This window comes from Rhinoraja longicauda, chromosome 1, assembly GCF_053455715.1.
Source record: "Rhinoraja longicauda isolate Sanriku21f chromosome 1, sRhiLon1.1, whole genome shotgun sequence".
Lineage (NCBI taxonomy): Eukaryota > Metazoa > Chordata > Chondrichthyes > Rajiformes > Arhynchobatidae > Rhinoraja > Rhinoraja longicauda.
In genome coordinates, this window is record NC_135953.1 from 141,427,484 (window position 1) to 141,450,621 (window position 23,138).

At 50.9% G+C, this 23,138-nt stretch overlaps 1 protein-coding gene across 1 annotated transcript in view; it reads left to right on the forward strand.

Moving 5' to 3' along the window:
• The window catches only part of arhgef38 (Rho guanine nucleotide exchange factor (GEF) 38), a 75,170-nt gene that overhangs the window by 15,724 nt on the left and 36,308 nt on the right, over positions 1-23,138 (forward strand). The window lies entirely within an intron of this gene.

Below are 23,138 nucleotides of genomic sequence, written 5' to 3' on the forward strand. Positions count from 1 at the left end.
CTTTGGCCCAACTTTCCCACACTGGCCAGCTACGCTAGTCCCACCTGCCCGTATTTGGTCCATATCCCTCCAAACCTGTCCTGTCCATGTACCTGTCTGTTTCTTAAACAATGGGATAGTCCCAGCCTCAACTACCTCCTCTGGCAGCTGGTTCCATGCACCCACCACCCTCTGTGTGGAAAAGTTACCCCTCGGATTCCTATTAAATATTTTCCCCTTCACCTTGAACCTATGTCCTCTGGTCCTAGATTCCCCAACTCTGGGTAAAAGACTCTGTGCATCTACCCGATCTATTCCTCTCATGATTTTGTATAAGATCTCCCTTCATCCTCCTGCGCTCCATGGAATAGAGTCCCAGCCTACTCAACTTCTCCCTGTAGCTCACACCCTCTAGTCCTGGCAACATCCTCGTAAATCTTTTCCACGCCCTTTTCTTGCATGAAATGTTGTACCTTCCATCCATTATCTGTGAACTGCTTGATTGTAATCATGTACAGTCTTTGACTGGGTAGCACACAAACAAAAGCTTTTCACTGTACCTCGACACACGTGACAATAATCAACTGGACTAAACTACAGAGGAGGATAAGATCATGATGGGAATAGATCGGGTACATTCATAGAGTCTTTTACCCAGAATCGAGGACCAGAAGACGAGGGTTTAGGATGCGGGGGAAAGATTTTATAGGAACCCGAGGGGCAACTTTTTTACACAAAGGGTGGTGGGTGTATGGAACGATCTGCCAGAGGAGGTAGTTGAGGCAGGGACGAGAAACTATTTTAAAAAACATTTTGGCAGGTACATGGATAGGAACGATTTAGAGGGATATCTGGACCAAGTGTGGCAAACAGGATAAATTTAGATGGGGTACTTTGGTCGGCATGGACAGTTTGGGCTGAAGGGCCTGTTGTCACGCTGTTTGTCCCTGTGACTCTAAATGCAATATATAGTTAGTGACGTATAAGATTATTAAGGGGTTGGACACGTTAGAGGCAGGAAACATGTTCCCAATGTTGGGGGAGTCCAGAACAAGGGGCCACAGTTGAAGTATAAGGGGTAGGCCATTTAGAACTGAGATGAGGAAAAACGTTTTCAGTCAGAGAGTTGTGAATCTGTGGAATTCTCTGCCTCAGAAGGCAGTGGAGGCCAATTCTCTGAATGCATTCAAGAGAGAGCTAGATAGAGCTCTTAAGGATAGCGGAGTCAGGAGGTATGGGGAGAAGGCAGGAACGGGGTGCTGATTGAGAATGATCAGCCATGATCACATTGAATGGCGGTGCTGGCTCGAAGGGCCGAATGGCCTCCTCCTGCACCTATTGTCTATTGGCATCTCTGGAGAGAAGGAATGGGTGACGTTTCGAGTCTCGTCCCGAAACGTCACCCATTCCTTCTCTCCAGAGATGCCGCCTGTCCCACTGAGTTACTCCAGCATTGTGTGTGTATCTTCGATTTAAACCAGCATCTGCAGTTCTTTCTTACTTGTCGTTAGTGACTTTAATTAAAGGCTTATCATCCCCACATATTTCAGTGTGGGTGGAGTGGAGGGAAAGTCTGTTGTGGGAGGGGCCGAAAGGCCTGTTTCCACATTCTAATAATAATAATAATAATAATAATATTCATTTATTGTCGTTGCAACGAGTACAACGAAATTAAAAAAATAGCAATCCTGACGGTGCGTACAAACATATATGCAATAAATGCAAAAACAAATAAATACAAATATATTAAATACAAAAGTTTTAACAGTGTGACCTAGTGCAGAAAGTAGTGTTCAGTTCTCGTATGGCCCTGGGGTAAAAACTGTTCTTAAGTCTGTTTGTTCGGGATTTGATCGACCTGAAACGTCGACCAGAGGGCAGAAGAACAAACAGACGGTGGCCGGGGTGGGATGGATCTTTTATTATTTTGCCTGCTCTACTGAGGCAGCGTAGGCTGAACAGGTGCTCCAGGGAGGGCAGTGAGCAGCCGATGATCTTCTGGGCCGTCGTGATGACCCTCTGAAGGGCCTTCCTGTCCTTTTCTGAGCAGCTGGCATACCATGTGGTTATACAGTATGCCAGCACACTCTTGAAGGAGCAGCAATAGAAGGACATCATGAGCTTCTCCTGCAGGTTGGTCTTCTTGAGGATCCTCAGGAAGTGGAGTCTCTGCTGTGCCTTCTTCACTGTGGTGATGGTGTTGGTAGACCAGGTAAGATCCTCTGCGATGTGCGTACCCAGGAACCTGAAAGCGGGTACCCTTTCCACACAGACCCCATTGATGTAGAGTGGGTCGTATTCTGCACTGGTTTTCCTGAAGTCAATTATAAGTTCCTTTGTTTTGGAGGAGTTCAGGACAAGATTGTTCACTGAACACCATGCTGCCAGCCTTTGGATTTCATCCCTGTAGGCTGTCTCATCTCCTCCTGAGATGAGTCCAACCACAGTCGTGTCATCCGCGAACTTGATGATGGTGTTGGTGGGATGGGTGGGGGCGCAGTCGTGAGTGTAGAGGGAGTAAAGGATGGGGCTCAACACACAGCCCTGTGTAATGGTGGAGGAGAGGTGAAATATGACTCTATGACTGAGGTAAAATATAATGCAGAGACAGATACTGAACGCACTCCTGGAATGTCCCGGTCTAATCTTCTGCTTGTTTAGATTCCACATAGGTGCTCTTTATTTCAGATTGCTGGATACTGTCAGTGGGAATACCGGTTTGGCTACTCTGATTGAGGTGAACACTGAGAGGATTAGTTTAGAGATACAGCGTTGAAACTGGCTCTTCGGCCCACCGAGTCCACGCTGACCACACTAGCTCTATGTTATCCCACTTTCTCATCCACTCCCGACACACTAGGGGGCAATTTACAGAGGCCAATTAACCCACAAACCCGCAGGTCTTTGGGGTGCGGGAGGAAACCGGAGCACCCGGAGGAAACCCACATTGTCACTCCATACAGCTGTGCCACCGTGTGTAGTATGGAACATGGTGTACGGGGATCGCTGGTTGGTGCGGACCCGGTGGGCCGAAGGGCCTGTCTCCACGCTGTATTTCTAAACTAAACTAAACTAAAAGGTACATGTGTCAATCAAGTATCAGGTTGCCAATTGTCCTGTATTAGCCGGGACATCTTGTATTTTGGGCTAAATTGGTTTGTCCTGTACGGGACTGTCCTTGTCCCGTATTAGGCCCGGGCGCTGTAGGCCCGGGCGCTGTAGGCCCGGGCGCTGTAGGCCCGGACAGTGTAGGCCCGGGTGATGTAGCCCCGGGTAATGTAGGCCTGGACGCTGTAGGCCCGGACAGTCTAGGTCCGGAGGCCTGGGCGCCGCCTAACAGAGGTTGCATAGCAATCTGCCGCCATTGGTGGAGCGGGAGCACGTGGGCGCTGGCTGGGTGAGGTCACGTGTGGCGCGGGGCGGTGACGTCACCTTGTTCCTTATTTGGGAGTGAGATCTTTGGAACCCCTAATGAAGTGCCTTTTGAACCTTTGAGTAGACCAGCATATCTTGATGTGATTGACCTTGGATGCAGACTGATTGCTGTCTCTCTCCTTTCTCATGACGATGATTTCCTGATCTCTGTGGTTAGCTGGGGAGGTTAACAGCTACTTCCTCCAAGCCCTTTGTTGGTTACAATAGACAGGGTGGTGTAAAGCCTCTTTGTTGTCGTGCGTGTGTGTGTGTGTGTGTGCGCAATGAGTCAGAGAGTCACAAAGTCGGGTAGCTGGGGAACAGGAGATACAAGGAACTACAGATGCTGGTTTACACAAAGAAAAAGACACAACGTGGGCGGTCACGGTGGCGCAGCGGTAGAGTTGCTGCCTTACAGCAAATGCAGCGCCGGAGACCCGGGTTCCATCCCGACTACGGGCGCTGTCTGTACGGAGTTTGTACGTTCTCCCCGTGACCTGTGTGGGTTTTCTACGGGATCTTCGGTTTCCTCCCACACTCCAAAGACGTACAGGTTTGTAGGTTAATTGGCTTGGTAAATGTAAATGTAAAAAAAAAAATATATAAAAATAAATTATCCCTTGTGTGTGTAGGATAGTGTTAATATGTGGGGATCGCCGGTGGGCGCGGACCCGGTCGGCCCGGAGGGCCTGTTTCCGTGCTGTATCTCTAAACTAAACTAAAACTCGTTGAGTTACTCCAACACTCTGTGTCCATGTTCTCCAGAGATGCTGCCTGACCCGCTGAGTTACTCCAGCACTCTGTGTCCATGTTCTCCAGAGATGCTGCCTGACCCGCTGAGTTACTCCAGCATTGTGTGTAACCAAACCAAATCACGTTTGGTTTAGGATTACATTTGGAGATACAGCACGGAAACAGCCCCTTCGGCCCATCAAATCCACGCCGGCCATCGATTATCTGTTCACACTAGTTCCATGTTATCCCACTTTCTCATCCACTCCCTACACACTAAGGGCAATCTACAGAAGCCAATTAACCCACACACCCGCACGTCTTTGGGATGTGGGAGGAAACCCAGAGCACCCGTAGAAAACCACGCGCTCACGGGGAGAGCATGCAAACTCCACACAGAGAGCATCCGAGGTCAGGATTGAGTCCGGGACGCTGGCGCTGTGAGGCAGCAACTCTATTTGAAATCCAACTTGTACTGTACAACATATGCCAGTGAGCAGTCCGCATGGAAGTGGGTCAGTCAGAGAATGCCAGCTTTTGTGAGAGAATTAGATACGCTTTCAAAAATATCATTCCTTCAGCGTCGTTTGAGCTGTTTCCAAAACAAAATTTGACACTGAGCATTAAGTCGAGTCATGAGTGTACTATTGTTATAAGCACAAGCGCCAGAACAATGACGTTCTTGCTTGCTACAGCTTTACAGGCAAGTAATGCAACACATAATCTACAATAAACAAATAGGACAGAAGAGCTTAGTTTCAAGAAACTACTTGGAGGAAAGAGATTGGGAAAGGATTATAGTTAGAGGGTTATAGGTGGTGCAGCGGTAGAGTTGCTGCCTTACAGCGAATGTAGCGCCGGAGACCCGGGTTCCATCCCGACTACGGGCGCTGTCTGTACGGAATTTGTACGTTCTCCCCGTGACCTGCATGGGTTTTCTCCGAGATCTTCGGTTTCCTCCCACACTCCAAAGACGTGCAGGTTTGTAGGTTAATTGGCTTGGTGAATGTAAAAATTGTCCCGAGTGGGTGTAGGATAGTGTTAATGTGCGGGGATCGCTGGGCAGCGCGGACCCGGTGGGCTGAAAGGGTCTGTTTCCGCGCTGTATCTCTAAACTGGTTCCCGAACATGATCACCAATGATTTTAGTGGAAGGTAGACACAAAATGCTGGAATAACTCAGCGGGTCAGGCAGCATCTCTGGAGAACATGGACACAGAGTGCTGGAGTAACTCAGTGGGTCAGGCAGCATCTCGGGAGAGAAGGAATGGGTGACGTTACGGGTCAAGACACTTGTTCAGACCCTACACATGATGGCAAGCTAAGCTGATTTGATCTGCCTGTACATGATCTGTATCCCACTATTCCCTGCTGTCCCAAAGCCTCTCAAACACCACTATTGTACCTGCCTCCACCACCAACCCCCGGCAGCATGTTCCTGGCACCCCCTTCTCTGTGATTAACTTTCCTCGCACGTATCTCTTTGAACTTTGCCCCTCTCACCTCGTCTTTCGGGAATGGGTCGAGAACACAGACTGGTTTTAAATGGGGTGGCACAGTGGTAGAGTAACTGCCACACAGCGCCAGAGACCCGGGTTCCATCCCGACTACGGATGCTGTCTGTGCGGAGTTTGCACGTTCTCCCCGTGACCGCGTGGGTTTTCTCTGGGTGCTCGATTTCCTCCCACACTCCAAAGACGTAGGTTAGTTGGCCGATGGAATTGTAAAATTGTCCCCAGTATGTAGGATAACACAAGTGTGCGGGGTGGGTACTTGGAGTATTGTGTTCAGTTTTGGTCACCATGTTAAGGGAAGGATGTCATCAATCTGGAAAGAGCACCAAGAGGATTTACGAGGATGTGGTCGGGACTCGAGGGCCTGAACTAGAGGGAGAGGTTGCGCAGACTGGGACTCTATTCCTTGGAGCGCATGAGGATGAGTGGTGATTTTATCGAGGTGTATAAAATCATGAGATGAACATATTAAAGGTATCACAAAATGCTGGAGTAACTCAGCAGGTCAGGCAGCATCTAGGAGAGAGGGAATGGGTGACGTTTCGGGTCGAGACCCTTCTTCAGACTGATACCTTCGATTTGTACCAGCATCTGCAGTTATTTTCCTACACAAGATGAATATATTGAGTGGGGGGCGGTCACGGTGGCGCAGCGGTAGAGTTGCTGCCTTACAGCGAATGCAGTGCCAGAGACCCGGGTTCCATCCCGACTACGGGCGCCGTCTGTACGGAGTTTGTACGTTCTCCCCGTGACCTGCGTGGGTTTTCTCCGAGATCTTCGGTTTCCTCCCACACTCCAAAGATGTACAGGTTTGTGGGTTAATTGGCTTGGGTTTGTATACTTGGTAATAATTGTAAATTGTCCCTCGTGTGTGGGACCATGTTAGTGTGCGGGGATCGCTGGTCGGTGCGGACTCAGTGGGCCGAAAGGCCTGTTTCGGCGCTGTATCTCTAAAACTAAACAAAACTATAATAGACAATAGGTGCAGGAGGAGGCCATTCGGCCCTTTGAGCCAGCACCGCCATTCAATGTGATCATGGCTGATCATTGCACAGTCTTTTTCCCAGATGTGTCGGAAAGAAGATGGTGTACGTTTTTAGCTGGAGGGGAAAGATGTAAAGGACAACTGAGGGGCAACTGTTCCACACGGAGGGCGCTGGGTCTGGGGAACAAGCTGACAAAGGAGGTCAGCAGGATCATGGGCAGGGGGGGGTACAGTAACAACCTTTACATAGGTACGTGGGAAGTTCAGTTTCAAGGGCTATGGGCCAAACACTAGGAATCAAGGCTAGCTTAGAAAGATATAGAGTGATACAGTGTGGAAACAGGCCCTTCGGCCCAACTCACCCACACCGACCAACAATGTCCCAGCTACACTAGAGTCACAAAGTGATACAGTGTGGAAACAGGCCCTTCAGCCCAACTCACCCACACCGGCCAACATGTCCCAGCTACACTAGTCCCACCTGCCTGCATTTAGGCCCATATCCCTCCAAACCTGCCCTATCCATGTACCTGTCCAACTGTTTCTTAAACGATGGGATAGTCCCAGCCTCAACTACCTCCTCTGGCAGCTTGTTCCATACACCCACCGCCCTCTGTGTGAAAACGTTACCCCTCGGATTCCTATTAAATCTTTTTCCCTTCACCTTGAACCTATGTCCTCTGGTCCTCGACTCTGGGCAAGAGACTCTGTGCATCTACCCGATCTATTCCTTGAATATCTGGGCCAGCATACACTGGGTGGGCCAAAGGGCCTGTTTCCTTGTTGCCTAACTGTGTTATATCAGCACTTTAGATCATACACCAGACTGGGCCTGGGACACTATGTAAACTGTTCCCAAGTGCATTTTGTTCACTTGTTCTGGGAGGTTGAATAACTTTTAACAAATGCATGCAAATAACTCGAATCAAAAGTCCACGCACATCCTGCTCACATGACTGCCGTCACCAAAGACTAGGGCTGCCAACGTTCTCACCCCCAAATAAGGGACAAAAGGTGACATCACCGTCCCACACCCCACGTGACCTCACCCAGCCAGCGGCCACATGCTCCCGCTCCACCAATGACGGCCGCCCAGGCCGGGAGGCGGGCCTACACTGTCCAGGCCTACACTGTCCAGGCCTACACTGTCCAGGCCTACAGAGTCCGGGCCTACACTGTCCGGGCCTACAGAGTCCGGGCCTACACTGTCCGGGCCTAGAGTGTCCTGGCCTACACTGTCCGGGCCTACACTGTCCGGGGCCTAGAGTGTCCGGGCCTACACTGTCCGGGCCTACAGTGTCGAAGCCGACACTGTCCGGGCCTAACACGGAACAAAGGTGTTCCCGTACGGGACAAGCCAATTTAGCCCAATATACGGGATGTCCCGGCTAACACGGGACAGTTGGTAACCCTATGTATGGGTGATCGCTGGTCGGCGCGGACCTGGTGGGCCAAAGGGCCTGTTTCCCTTTATCTGTATCTAAACCAAACTACGTTGGTCAAGGAGCCTGAAAACCGTGACCTGCAGGTTCAGGAACAGCTGCTTCCTGAAAACCATCAGGCTCTTGAACACGAACATTACTCCTACCTCAGCACCAATCTGCTATCGAATTTCTCCAGAGGTCCATTTCATCCATGTTCTCCTGAGATGCTGCCAGCACTTTGTGTCTTTTTGTGTTAAACAGCATCTGCGGTTTCTTGTTTCTACTATCGGTTTTGTCTGGTTGCCTTTTACATACTCGATTTGCAGTATTATAGTCTAGACTAGATACCCAGTATAAATGATCATTTATTGCGTTATTACTTAATATATATTTTTTCATTTGTCGTGTTGTGCTGTTGGTTTGATTGTAAAGTTGCATCAAGTAATAGGCATCGTTCCAGGTCATATGTTTATAAGTCATAGGAGCAGAATTAGGCCATTCGGCCCATCGAGTATTCTGCCATTCAATCATGGCTGATCTATCTTTCCCTCTCAACCCCATTCTCCTGCCTTCTCCCCATCACCCCTGACACCCGTCCTTATCAAGAATCTGTCTATCCCACTTTGAAAATACCCATTGACTTGACCTCCACAGCCACCTGTGGCAATGAATTCCACAGATTCACCACCCTCTGGCTGAAGAAATTCCTCCTCATCTCCTTTCTAAAGGAACGTCCTTTCATTCTGAGGCTGTGCCCTCTGGTCCTAGACTCTCCCACTAGTGGAAACATCCTCTCCACATCCACTCTATCCAGGCCGCTCACTATTCGGTAAGTTTCAATGAGGTGTCCCAACTCCAGTGAATATGACAATGAAAGGCTCAAGTTAATAACGTACATAAAGCATATATAGAACGTAGCACGCACTATGGCACAGAATGAGGCCCTTCGGCCCAAGATTACCATGCTGAACATGATGCTCTGATCTCCTCTGCCTGCACGTGAACCATATCCCTCCATTCCCTCCACATCAAGAGAGGTATGATGTAGAACTAGTGTTCGGAGTGTTCGCTGGGCAGTGGGACTAGGTGGGCCGATGGGCCTCCGGTTCACTTGCACCTCCTCCAACCTCATCTACTGTATCCGTTGTTCAAGATGTGGACTCTTACACATCGGCGAGACCAAACACAGACTGGGCCATTGTTTCGTGGAACACCTTCGCTCAGCCCGCCTGAACCAACCTGATCTCCCGGTTGCTGGACACTTTAATTCCCCTTCCCATTCCCACACTGACCTTTCTGTCCTCGGTCTCCTCCATTGTCAGTGTGAGGCCAAACGCAAATTGGAGGAACAGCATCTCATATTTTGCTTGGGCAGCTTACAGCCCAGTGGTGTGAATATTGATTTCTCTCACTTCAGGTAGCCCCAGCATTCCCTCTCTCTCTCTGTCCCTCCCCCACCCAAGTCACACCAGCTTCTCGTTCTCACCCAACAAACAGCTCACAACGGCCCGTTTCCTTTATCATCGTGACTTTTTTGCACATCTTTCATTCATTGTTCTTTATCTCTCCACATCACCGTCTATATCCCTCGTTTCCCTTATCCCTAACCAGTCTGAAGAAGGGTCTTGACCCGAAAGGTCAACCATTCCTTCTCTCCAGAAATGCCGCCTGTCTCGCTGAGTTACTCCAGCTTTTTCATATCATATCATATCATATCAATACAGCCGGAAACAGGCCTTTTCGGCCCACCAAGTCTGTGCCGCCCAGCGATCCCGTACATTAACACTATCCTACACCCACTAGGGACAATTTTTACATTTACATTTACCCAGCCAATTAACCTACATACCTGTACGTATTGGAGTGTGGGAGGAAACCGAAGATCTCGGAGAAAACCCACGCAGGTCACGGGGAGAACGTACAAACTCCTTACAGTACAGCACCCGTAGTCAGGATCGAACCCGAGTCTCCGGCGCTGCATTCGCTGTACCGCTGCGCCACCATGTCTATCTACTGTGTAGGTCCTGCCCATGTTAGACTTCCTAAAATGCAACAACTCACATTTCTCTGTATTAAATTCCATCAACCATTCCTCTGCCCACCTGCCCAATCGATCCAGATCCTGCTGCAATTTTTCACAACCATCTTCAATATCTGCAAAACCGCCCACTTTTGTATCATCTGCAAACCTGCTAATCTTGTGCTGTATTTTCTCATCCGAATCATTGATGAAGATTCAGGATATCTTTATTTGTCATCCAAAAAACAAGTCTTTTGGACGAGATTTCGTCACCCACAGTCCAACAATAAGAGCAATAAAATAAGCAAATTACACAACCCCAACAACACAAAACACAAAACAAAAGGAAACATCCATCACAATGAGTCTCCTCCAGTCATCTCCTCACTGTGATGGAAGGCCAGAATGTCTTTTCCCTTCCCCTGCCGTCTTCTCCCGCGGTCAGGCTGTTGTAGTTGCCACGTTCCAGGCCGCGCCGGACGGTGAAAGGTTCGACTAGTCACAGGCCTCCAGTCCGAGAAGCAACCTTCCACCATTACCCTCTGCTTCCTTCCATGAAACCATTTTCCAATCAGCCATCTCTCCTGGAAGTGTGAAAACGCACACCTCCAGATTCAGGGACTGTTTCATCCCGGCTGTTATCAGGCAACTGAACAATCAGATCCCCAACTAAAGAGCGGTACTGACCTCCCATCTACCTCATTGGAGACCTTTGAACTATCTCCAATCGGACTTTATCAGACTTTATCTTGCAGTAAATGTTGTATCCTTTATCTGTACACTGTATTTTCTTTTCCTGAACAGCAGGCACCAAAAAAGCTTTTCACTTTCACATGGCAATAATAAACTAAGCTCAACAATGAGAGGAAGTTGCGAAAGTGGGATAACATAGAACTAGTGTGAACGGTGATCGCTGGTCAATGTGGACATTTTAGTTTAGTTTAGAGATACAGCGCGGAAACAGGCCCTTTCGGCCCACCGGGTCCGCGCCGATCAGCGATCCCTGCACATTAACACCATCCTACACCCAATTAACCTACATCGATAGACACAAAATGCTGGAGTAACTCATCGGGTCAGGCAGCCTCTCAGGAGAGAAGGAATGGGCGACGTTTCGGGTTGAGACCCTTCTTCAGTCTGAAGAAGAGTCTCGACCCAAAACGTCACCCATTCCTTCTCTCCCGAGATGCTGCCTGACTCGATGAGTTACTCCAGCATTTTGAGTCTACCTTCGATTTAAACCAGCATCTGGTTTAATTAACCTACAAACCTACAATTAACCTACAAACCTGTACGTCTTTGGAGTGTGGGAGGAAACTGAAGATCTCGTGGGAAAACCCACACAGGTCACTGGGAGAACGTACAAACTCCGTACAGACAGTTCCCGTAGTCGGGCTGGAACCCGGGTCTCCGGCGCTTCATTCGCTGGAAGGCGGCAACTCTACCGCTGCGCCACCGTGACCACCCACACGGGCTGGTAGACTTGGTGGGCTGAAGGGCCTGTTCCCATGCTATATCTGGAACTCAGTAGTGCTCATACCTATTAAAACATCATTGGTACTCATGAGACCCCATGGGGTGATATCCCTCCCCACGTTTGAGGGGCGTCCAATCCAGACTCTGCCCCTCAATGTCATCATTAAGACCTGGCATTGACTGCTGTAACAGTGCACCAACATTCAGTGATTTGTCACGCGTAGGCCGTAGGAGCAGAATTAGGCTATTCAGCCCATCGAGTCTACTCTACCATTCAATCATGGCTGAACTATCTTTCCCTCTCAACCCCATTCTCCTGCCTTCTCCCCATAACCCCTGACACCCACACTAATCAGGAATCTGTCAATCTCTGCCTTGAAAATCCACTGACTTGGGCTCCACAGCCGTCTGTGGCAATGAATTCCAGAGGTTCATCACCCTCTGATTAAAGACATTCCTCCTAGTCTTTATTCTAAAGGTAGGTCCTTTTATTCCGAGCTTCCCATTGTCGCCAGGGCTTTGTAGGTCAGCCCATCAGTAAAAGGAGAAGCATTTGATTGTGTCAGAAACCGGAAGAAGATGGTAATGGAAAACAATAGTGGGTTGTGTGGTGAGGTGTTTTGTTTAACTGGTTAGATGGCTCTTCAAAGGCTGATGATGAAATGCAGCATCTGATCATTGAGAGATTTGACTTTGATCTTTCACTACTTTGGAATAAACTATGTCAGTTGTTTGCACTGTGGGGGACTGACGAGATTCATTCACCATTTTAACTCCCCTTCCCATCCCCGCACCAACCTCTCTGTCCTGGCCCACACACACACACACATGAGGCTTTAGTTTAGTTTAGAGATACAGTGCAGAAACAGGCCCTTTCGGCCCACCGGGTCCGCGCCGCCCAGCGATCCCCGCACATTAACACTATCCTACACCCACTAGGGACGATTTTTACATTTGCCAAGACAATTAACCAACAAACCTGCACGTCTTTGGAGTGTGGGAGGAAACCGGAGATCTCGAACAAAACCCACACAGGTCACGGGGAGAACGTACAAACTCCGTACAGACAGCACCCGTAGTCGGGATGGAACCCGGGTCTCCGGCGCTGCATTCGCTGAAAGGCAGCAACTCTACCGCTGCGCCACCGTGACGAGGCCTCACTCAAAATTTACTTTAAATCGTTTTATTATCATCAAATGTACCGAAGTGCAGTGAAAAGCTTTATGTTCATTCATTCATTCATTTGTTCTTTCTACCTTTTCATATCTCTAGTTTCCCTTTCCCCTTGACTCTGTCTGAAGAAGGGTCTCGACCTGAAACCTCACCCATTCCTTCTCTCCAGAGATGCTGCCTGACCCGCTGAGTTACTCCAGCACTCTGTGTCCATGTTCTCCAGAGATGCTGCCTGACCCGCTGAGTTACTCCAGCACTCTGTGTCCATGTTCTCCAGAGATGCTGCCTGACCCGCTGAGTTACTCCAGCACTCTGTGTCCATGTTCTCCAGAGATGCTGCCTGACCCGCTGAGTTACTCCAGCACTCTGTGTCCATGTTCTCCAGAGATGCTGCCTGACCCGCTGAGTTACTCCAGCACTCTGTGTCCATGTTCTCCAGAGATGCTGCCTGACCCGCTGAGTTACTCCAGCACTCTGTGTCCATGTTCTCCAGAGATGCTGCCTGACCCGCTGAGTTACTCCAGCACTCTGTGTCCATGTTCTCCAGAGATGCTGCCTGACCCGCTGAGTTACTCCAGCACTCTGTGTCCATGTTCTCCAGAGATGCTGCCTGACCCGCTGAGTTACTCCAGCACTCTGTGTCCATGTTCTACAGAGATGCTGCCTGACCCGCTGAGTTACTCTAGCGTTTTGTGTATTTCGAAAGGGAATCATTTTTTCGTTTTCAGTTTACTTTATTGTCACGTGTCCCACCCCGGTCATCCCCTCTTCTCCCCGCTCCCGTCCGGCAGTAGGTACAGAAGCTTGAAAGCGCGCACCACCAGACTCAGGAACAGCTCCTTCCCCTCTGTGATCAGGCTTCTGAACGGCCCTTCCATAAGCTAGGGTACTGTCCCATTCACGGCACTGTGGCGCAGCGGCAGAGTTGCTGCCTTACAGCGAATGCAGCGCTGGAGACCCGGGTTCCATCCCGACTACGGGTGCTGTCTGTACGGAGTTTGTACGTTCTCCCCGTGACCCGCGTGGGTTTTCTCCGAGATCTCCGGTTTCCTCCCACATTCTAAAGACGTGCAGGTTTAATTGGCTTGGTAAATGTAAAAATTGTCCCTAGTGGGTGTAGGATAGTGTTAATGGCCCGGGATCGCTGGGCGGCGCGGACCCGGTGGGCCGAAAGGGCCTGTTTCCGCGCTGTATCTCTAAACTAAACTAAACCTCTACCTCATTGCGCACATTGGACTTTGTCTGTGGAACTGATGCGCTACAATGCTGGGAACTATATTCTGCACTCTGTATCTTCCCTTTTGATCCACCTACTGTACTGGAGTTTGGTTTGATTGTAGTTATGCTTTGTTTTATCTAGTCTGACTGGATAGCATGCAAAACAAAGCTTTTCACTGTACCTCGGTACACGTGACAATAATAAACCTGAACCTAATGTTTACCTGCTTCTCTGCTCCAACTACTCTGACCTCGGGTCTCTCCTTGAGCTGCCTCATCACCAGTCACCGAGCAATATTCCGAATCCCTGCTGGAGGCGACCGCTGGGATGTGTGTACCTGGGCTGCAGAGGGAGCTGGGCACCATGTCATTCCCTATCTGGGAGTATCGCACAGCAACAGCGTCTGCCCCACTACTAGGGATGCCAACTTCCTCACTCCCAAATACGGGACAAAGGGTGACGTCACCGCCCTGCGCCCCACGTGACCTCACCCAGCCAGCGGCCCCGTGCTCCCACTCCACCAATGGCGGCCGCCCGGGCCGGGAGACGGGTTGCTACCCAACCTCCGTTAGGCGGCACCCGGGCCTCCAGGCCTCCATTGTCCTTACACTGTCCGGGTCTACAGCGCCCCCCGGGCTACGGTGTCCGGGCCTACATCGCCATCTGGGCCTAATACGGGGCAAGGGCGGTCCCGTACAGGACAAATTGATTTAGTCCAATATACGGGATATCCCGGCTAATACGGGACAGTTGGCACCCTACCCACCACCCTGTTCCCCTCTGTCCCTGCAAGAGACACAAACCTTCTCCAGCTTCCTGGTTTGGATTAGGTTTAGGTTTATTATTGTCACATGTTAATACGCAGAAGAACAGGACCGTACGGGAGCGCCCTTGTCCCATATTAGGCCCGGGGGGCGCTGTAGGCCCGGGGGGCGCTGTAGGCCCGGGGGGCGCTGTAGGCCCGGGGGGCGCTGTAGGCCCGGGGGGCGCTGTAGGCCGGGGGGGCGCTGTAGGCCCGGGGGGGTGCTGTAGGCCCGGGGGGCGCTGTAGGCCCGGTGGGCGCTGTAGGCCCGGGGGGCGCTGTAGGCCCGGGGGGGCGCTGTAGGCCCGGGAGGCGCTGTAGGCCCGGGGGGCGCTGTAGGCCCGGGGGGGCGCTGTAGTTTCGGGGGGGCGCTGTAGTTCCGGGGGGCGCTGTAGGCCCGGGGGGCGCTGTAGTTCCGGGGGGGCGCTGTAGTTCCGGGGGGCGCTGTAGGCCCGGGGGGCGCTGTAGGCCCGGGGGGGCGCTGTAGGCCCGGGGGGGCGCTGTAGGCCCGGGGGGGCGCTGTAGGCCCGGGGGGGCGCTGTAGGCCCGGGGGCGCTGTAGGCCCGGGGGGGCGCTGTAGGCCCGGGGGGGCGCTGTAGGCCCGGGGGGGGGGGCGCTGTAGGCCCGGGGGGGGGGGGCGCTGTAGGCCCGGGGGGCGCTGTAGGTCTGGGGGTCAGGTGTAGGCCCAGACACTGTAGGCCTGAGCGCCGCTGTAGGTCTGGACAGTGATGGCTAATGGAGTGTGTTCGGGGTGCGGGGCCGAGTGTGTTCACCTCGGCCCGGGCAGCCGCCATTGGTGGAACCGGAGCACCTGGCCGCTGGCTGGGTGAAGTCACGTGGAGCACGGTCACCTTTTGTCCCTTATTTGCGAGTGAGAAAGTTGGCAACCCTAGTTTGGACTATCATCTCAAGTCGAGCTGCTGATCTGATCAAAGTTGCGATCTCATGAGAGAAGAACATTGGGTCCAAAGCTCAGTGGACATTATTCCCCCATGCACATAGCCATGGTTACAGGAAGCCACCAATGTCCACAGGCGTTCTATGAGCACGGTGTTTAATCTCCAGTGATAACAAAATGCCTCGAACAACATTTGTTGTTGATTTGCTACTTCCCCACCAAATATTTGTTCTTCCATGAAAGGCTTATTCACAGAGTCAACAGTGATCTGAATAGACATGCAATGAATCATTCCACAATCTCACCACTGCCTTCTTCACAAACCAGGGCTGTCTTTGGAATGTTCTTTACTTCTGAAGGCCACTCTCACCCCACATCCCCTCTTCTCCTCGCTCCCGTCCGGCAGAAGGTACAGAAGCTTTGAAGCGCGCACCACCAGACTCAGGAACAGCTTCTTCCCCTCTGTTATCAGGCTTCTGAACGGCCCTTCCATGAGCTAGGGTACTGTCCGATTACCCCATTGCGGACATTGGACTTTGTCTGTGGAGCTGATGCGCTACAATGCTGAGAACTATATTCTGCGCTCTGTGTCTTTCCCTTTGCTCCACCAATATTTGAGTTTGGCTTAATTGTATTTATGTATGGTATTACCTGATTTGATTGAATAAAATGCTAAATTTGTGTGGCACGGTGACGCAGAGGTAGAGTTGCTGCCTTACAACACTAGAGACCAAGGTTTGATCCTGACTACGGGTGCTGCCTGTGTGTAGTTTGTACATTTCTTCCTGTGACCGTGTGGGTTTTCTCCGGGTGATCCGGTTTCCTCCCACATCCCAAAGATGTGCGGGTTTATAGGTTCATTGGCCTCTGTAAATTGCCGCTGGTGTGCAGGGAGTGGATGAGAAAGTGGGATAAGGTAGAACGAGTGTGAACGGGTGGTCGGTGTAGGTCGAAGGGCATGTTTCCATACTGCACCTCGAAACTAAACCAGTTAAGGCTGGGAACTATCACAATTGTTAAGAGACATTTGGACAGGTACATGGATCGGAAAAGTTCGGAAGGATATGGGCCAAACGCGGGCAGGTGGGACTTGGAGGCAGGTTTGGTCGGCATGGGAAAGTTGGGCTGAAGGGCCAGCTTCCATGCTGTATTAATCTATGAATCTATGTAAATTAGTTTACTAGTTTATTTAGTTTAGAGATACAGCGCGGAAACAGGCCCTTTCGGCCCACTGGGTCCACGCCGACCAGCGATCCCCGCACATTAACACTATCCTACACACACCAGCGACAATGTTTACATTTTATCAAGCCAATTAACCTACAAACCTGCACGTCTTTGGAGTGTGGGAGGAAACCGAAGACCTCGGAGAAAACCCTCGGGGCGAACGGGTTTTCTCCGAGATCTTCGGTTTCCTAAAGAGAGCTTTTCACTGTACCCCAGTTACAGGTAACAATAATAGACCTCAACCTAAACCAGTCACGTCCTAGAGTTACGCAGTCGAGAATAAAGTCACTTCAGCCCAACTTGTTAGATGTCTACATTTGCATTCACCGTCGTAATTGTAAATACCATTATCAATCAACCTCGATGTTTTGTGGTTTCTGGAGAAGGAAGCCTCGTTGATTTGAATAACGCGGAGGCTGGGAATGAACTTTGGTCTCGGTGTAAGGATCTAGCCAAGGTTGTATCCAGTGATGTGTGGCATTGATCTGGTTTGTCCTAAATTCACGGCTTTCAATTGTTTGCATTTTATGCGATTGTTTTGTTTCTATTTTCAAGGAAGAAGACGCGGTTCATTTTCCATTACCGATGATTGGCTGGAGTAACTCAGCCAGTCAGGCAGCATCACCAGTGAGAAAAAGGATAGGTGACCTTTTGGGTCAGGACCATTCGTCAGACTGAAGCGTCACCCATCCTTTTCCCCCAGAGATGCTGCCTGACCCGCTGAGTTACTCCAGCACTCTGTGTCCATGTTCTCCAGAGATGCTGCCTGACCCGCTGAGTTACTCCAGCACTCTGTGTCTATTTTCTCCAGAGATGCTGCCTGACCCGCTGAGTTACTCCAGCACTCTGTGTCCATGTTCTCCAGAGATGCTGCCTGAGCCGCTGAGTTACTCGAGCACTCTGTGTCCATGTTCTCCAGAGATGCTGCCTGACCTGCTGAGTTACTCCAGCACTCTGTGTCCATGTTCTCCATTACTTTGAGCGTAACAATAACAACACATAGCAGATACTTGGACAGGTAAATGGATCGGAAAGATTCAGAGGGATTTGAGACAAACACAGGCAAATGGGACTAGCTTAGATGGCATCTTGGCCAACATAGACAAGTTGGTTGTTCCTGTGCTATGTGACTATGAGAGATTTGTCTGATAACAGAGAAACATAGAAATTTGGTGCAGGAGTAGGCCATTCGGCCCTTCGAGCCAGCACCGAAATCATCCAAAATCAGTACCCCGTTCCTGCTTTTTCCCCATAATAGCCCTTGATTCCGTTAGCCCGAAGAACTAAATCCAACTCTCTCTTGAAAACATCCAGTAATGTGCATGACACTGACACACAATGTCTCAATGGTCATTCATTGAAGAATCAATGGGACGCAGGAGGAAGTGAGAGGAAAGCCACACAGTCACGGGGAGAACATGCAAACTCCACACAGTCAGCACCCGAGTTCAGGCTCCGCCTGATGCAGCCACACACGATGGTGGCCATCAGGGTGAGGGAGATGTTGGGCACGCTTTTACCCCCGTTCCCTGCCGACTTGTGCATTGTGCCCCGTCGCACCCACTCCACCTTCAACCCCCAGATGAAGCAGAAGATGGCCCGGGTGATCCCTGCGGCGTAGGAGGGAGGGACGGGCCACACTTGCACCCGGGAGCACCCACAGCAGCCCCGAGAGCACCCACAGCAGCCCCGAGAGCACCTCACACCTGATGAGGCAGCAGCTCTACCCGCTGCGCCACTGTGCTTGTTTCATCTAGGGGTGCCATCTTCCTCACTCCCAAATAAGGGACAAGGTGACGTCACCGCCCCGCGCCCCACGTGACCTCACCCAGCCAGCGGTCACGTGCTCCCGCTCCACCAATGGCGGCCGCCCGGACCGGGAGGTGGGTTGCTATGCAACCTCCGTTAGGGGGTGCATGGGCCTGTACTGTCCGGGCCTACGGTGTCCGGGACTACAGCGGCCCCCGGGCTACAGTGTCAGGGCCTACAGTGTCCAGGCCTACAGTGTCCGGGCCCACAGTGTCCGGGCCCACAGTGTCCGGGCTTACAGTGTCCGGGCCTGCAGTGTCCAGGCCTACAGTGTCCGGGCCTGCAGTGTCCAGGCCTACAGTGTCCGGGCCTACAGTGTCCAGGCCTACAGTGTCCGGGCCTGCAGTGTCCCGGCCTACAGTGTCCGGGCCTGCAGTGTCCCGGCCTACAGTGTCCGGGCCTACAGTGTCCAGGCCTACAGTGTCCAGGCCTACAGTGTCCGGGCCTACAGTGTCCAGGCCTACAGCACCGTCTGGGCCTAATATGGGACAAAGTACGGGACAAATCAATTTAGCCCAAAATACAGGATGTCCCGGCTAATACGGGACAGTTTGCATCCCGAGTTTCATCCCACCCGTCCGCCTGGAGAAGGAACAGGAATACCTCACGCTGCCTCGGCAAGGCCAGCAGCACAATCAAGGACCAGTCTCACCCCGGTCACTCCCTCTTCTCCCCTCTCCCATCGGGCAAGAGGTACAGAAATGTGGAAACGCACACCTCCAGATTCAGGGACTGTTTCTTCCCGGCTGTTATCAGGCAACTGAACCGTCCTACCACCAACTAGAGAGCGGTCCTGAACTACCATCTACCTCATTGGAGATCCTCGGACTATCCTTGATTGGACTTTGCTGGCTTTACCTTGCACTAAACGTTATTCCCTTATCATGTATCTATACACTGTAAATGGATCGATTGTGATCAATAGACAATAGACAATAGATGCAGGAGGAGGCCATTCGGCCCTTTGAGCCAGCACCGCCATTCAATGTGATCATGGCTGATCATTCTCAATCAGTACCCCGTTCCTGCTTTCTCCCCATACCCCCTGTCTCCGCTATCATTAAGAGCTCTCTCTAGCTCTCTCTTGGAAGCATCCAGAGAATTGGCCTCCACTGCCTTCTGAAGCAGGGAATTCCACAGATTCACAACTCTCTGACTGAAAAAGTTTTCCTCATCTCCGTTCTAAATGGCCTACCCCTTATTCTTAAACTGAGGGCCCCTGGTTCTGGACTCCCCCAACATTGGGAACATGTTTCCTGCCTCTAACGTGTCCAACCCCTTAATAATCTTATCGTTTCGATAAGATCCCCTCTCATCCTTCTAAATTCCAGTGTATACAAGCCTAGTCGCTCCAGTCTTTCGACGTATGACAGTCCCGCCATTCCGGGAATTAACCTAGTAAACCTACGCTGCACGCCCTCAATAGCAAGAATATCCTTCCTCAAATTTGGAGACCAAAACTGCACACAGTACTCCAGGTGCGGTCTCACTAGGGCCCTGTACAACTGCAGAAGGACCTCTTTGCTCCTATACTCAACTCCTCTTGTTATGAAGGCCAACATTCCATTGGCTTTCTTCACTGCCTGCTGTACCTGCATGCTTCCTTTCAATGACTGATGCACTAGGACACCCAGATCACGTTGTACATCCCCTTTTCCTAACTTGACACCATTCAGATAATAATCTGCCTTCCTATTCTTACCACCAAAGTGGATAACCTCACACTTATCCACATTAAACTGCATCTGCCAAGCATTCGCCCACTCACACAACCTGTCCAAGTCACCCTGCAACCTCATAGCATCTTCCTCACAGTTCACACTACCACCCAGCTTTGTATCATCTGCAAATTTGCTAATGGTACTTTTAATCCCTTCATCCAAGTCATTGATGTATATTGTAAATAGCTGCGGTCCCAAGATCATGTATTGTCTTTCCGCTGACTGGTTAGCACGCAACAAAAGCTTTTCACTGTACCTCGGTACACGTGACAATAAACTAAACTGTAAACTGAAGGGAACCGAGTGTTGTTGAGCTCAGCGTGAGGCGATGTGCTGTTGATGATCATTTGCTATCTCTGCATGTATCTCGAACATGGACTGTGTTTACCGAACTCCAACAAGATCGGGATGCTTGAGGGCACAACTCTTTCTTTGAAATTGCCTGTGAGCAGTCAATGTAAATTCTGCTCACTAGAACCCTTGCTATTTCTAGGTAACGTCAATTAGAAGGTTTAAAGGGAGTACACGAACAGTGTGCCCTGGGGATGTGAACACGCCAACTCTTTAAACGTGGCAACTCGTGAAGAGAAAGCTGCTCCTTTGGAAAATGTATTTCAGATACTAAACTTTGTAAGATAGGAAAGTGCTGCAGCCACTCAGCACATACAGGAAAGACTAGACCAAGTGGACACGTTGGGCCCAAACCTCTCCTGCATTGGTGTAGCACCCTCTCCTCCCCTCCCCTCCCCTCCCTTCCCCTCCCCCCTCCCTTCCCCCTCCCCCTCCCCCTCCCCTCCCCCTCCCCCTCCCCCTTCCCTACCCCTCCACTCCATCCCCCTCAACCTCCCTTATCCTCCCACCACCCCCTCCCTCCCTCCACGCCCTCCCTCCCTCCACGCCCTCCCTCCCTTCACCCCCCCCCCCCCCCCCCTCCCTCCCTAGGAGATAGATTTAAACTTTAAAATGTGAAACTTCTTCCATTAGCACCAAAGGGACGGCGGTGAGTAAGGTGGGCCTTACATTGTCACGCTATCGTGTACCGTTCTGGCTGTAGTTCAGGAACAAACAAACAAACAAACGAGAGTTTTAGTATATAGTTGTTTAATTTAGTTTAGAGATACAGCGTGGAAACAGGCCCTTCGGCCCACCAAGTCCACACCGACCAGCGATAGTGCTAGTACACTAGCACTATCCTACACATTAGGTACAATTTACACTTTTATAGCGAGCCAATTGACCTACAAACCTGCATGTCCCGTGACCTGCGTGGGTTTTCTCCGAGATCTTCACTTTCCTCCCACACTCCAAAGACGTACAGGTTTGTAGGTTAATTGGCTCTGTATAAATGTAAATTGTCCCTAGTGGGTGTGGGATAGTGTTAATGTGCGGGGATCGCTGGTCGGCACGGACCCGATGGGCCGAAGGGCCTGTTTCCGCGCTGTATCTCTAAACTAAACTAAACTAAGCATTGATAGGTGACATTTCGGGTCAGGACCCTTCTTCAGACAGGTGTGTTCCTGGTGAATCTCTTCTGCATTCTCTCTAGTTTAATGACGTGTTTGCTGTATATTAATCTAGTGAAGACTGTGACCATTGTAGCTGTCTGACATCACCATCATCGGTGGTCACTGGAAGCGAGTGTGACTGTCCTCTCCATAGGGTCGGACGCCTGTGCGTGACTTTGTTTAACGTGGGGAGACTGGTGCACAGACAGCCACCACACGGTCCTTGACAGATCTGGGTCAGGATCCAGTGGCGTGGTCCAAGACGACCGGGGACCCTTTTCTGCCGCAGCCTTCATCCATCTGCCTTCCCAGCCGTTGTGACGCTCCACTAAAGTCAGCCGCCATCCTCCCTCCGCCTGTTCCACCGTTGAGGTCTTGGTTGGATTGCTCTTTGTCAGGGACCTCCCCCTCGACCTTACTGCCATGGGTGACCCTACCAGGAGCGTAGCTCCAGACGGCATCGCTCTCAGGATCTCAGGACCACACGAGCTCCTCCACCGCGACAAGGTGACAATCCACGGAGAAGTGCGGTCTGATAAATATTTAAGTGTAGTCACTGTTGGGAAGAAGTACACTGGGTATCCCTGTTTAGGACGGACCTGCAGATGCTGGTTTAAACCAACGAGAGACACCAAATGCTGGAGTAACTCAGCAGGACAGACTGTGGAGCGAAAGAACGGGTGACGTTTCGGGTCGAGACCTTTCTTCATCCGGGCGACCCTGTTGTCCTGTCCAGTTCTCTCTTTCCCAGAGCCACATTCTAGGCAGGACGACCTCAGTGCAATATAAGTGCCGGGGAATCGCAGTCTAGTGAGACTGCCGTTTGGAGCACAGAGGATTATAGTGGGTAATAATGTGTAGAGTAAATAAGGCAAAAATAATTGTAGAGGCGGTAACTAAAGGATTAAAAATAATTGTCCCCACAAAATGCTTCGCAATCGAGAACCAGAGTTAAATAGAGCTCTAGGGACTAGCGGAATCAAAGGATATGGGGAGAAGGCAGGCACGGGTTACTGATTGTGTATGATCAGCCATGATCACAATGAATGGCGGTGCTGGCTCGAAGGGCCAAATGGCCTCCTCCTGCACCTATGTTTTCTATGTTTCTATGACATAGGTTTTGAGAATTAGAGGACACAGGTTTAAGGTGAAGGGAGAAAGATTCAATAGGAACCTGAGGGGTAACTTATTCACACAAAGGGTGGTGGGTGTATGGAATGAGCTGCTGGGGGAGGTAGTTG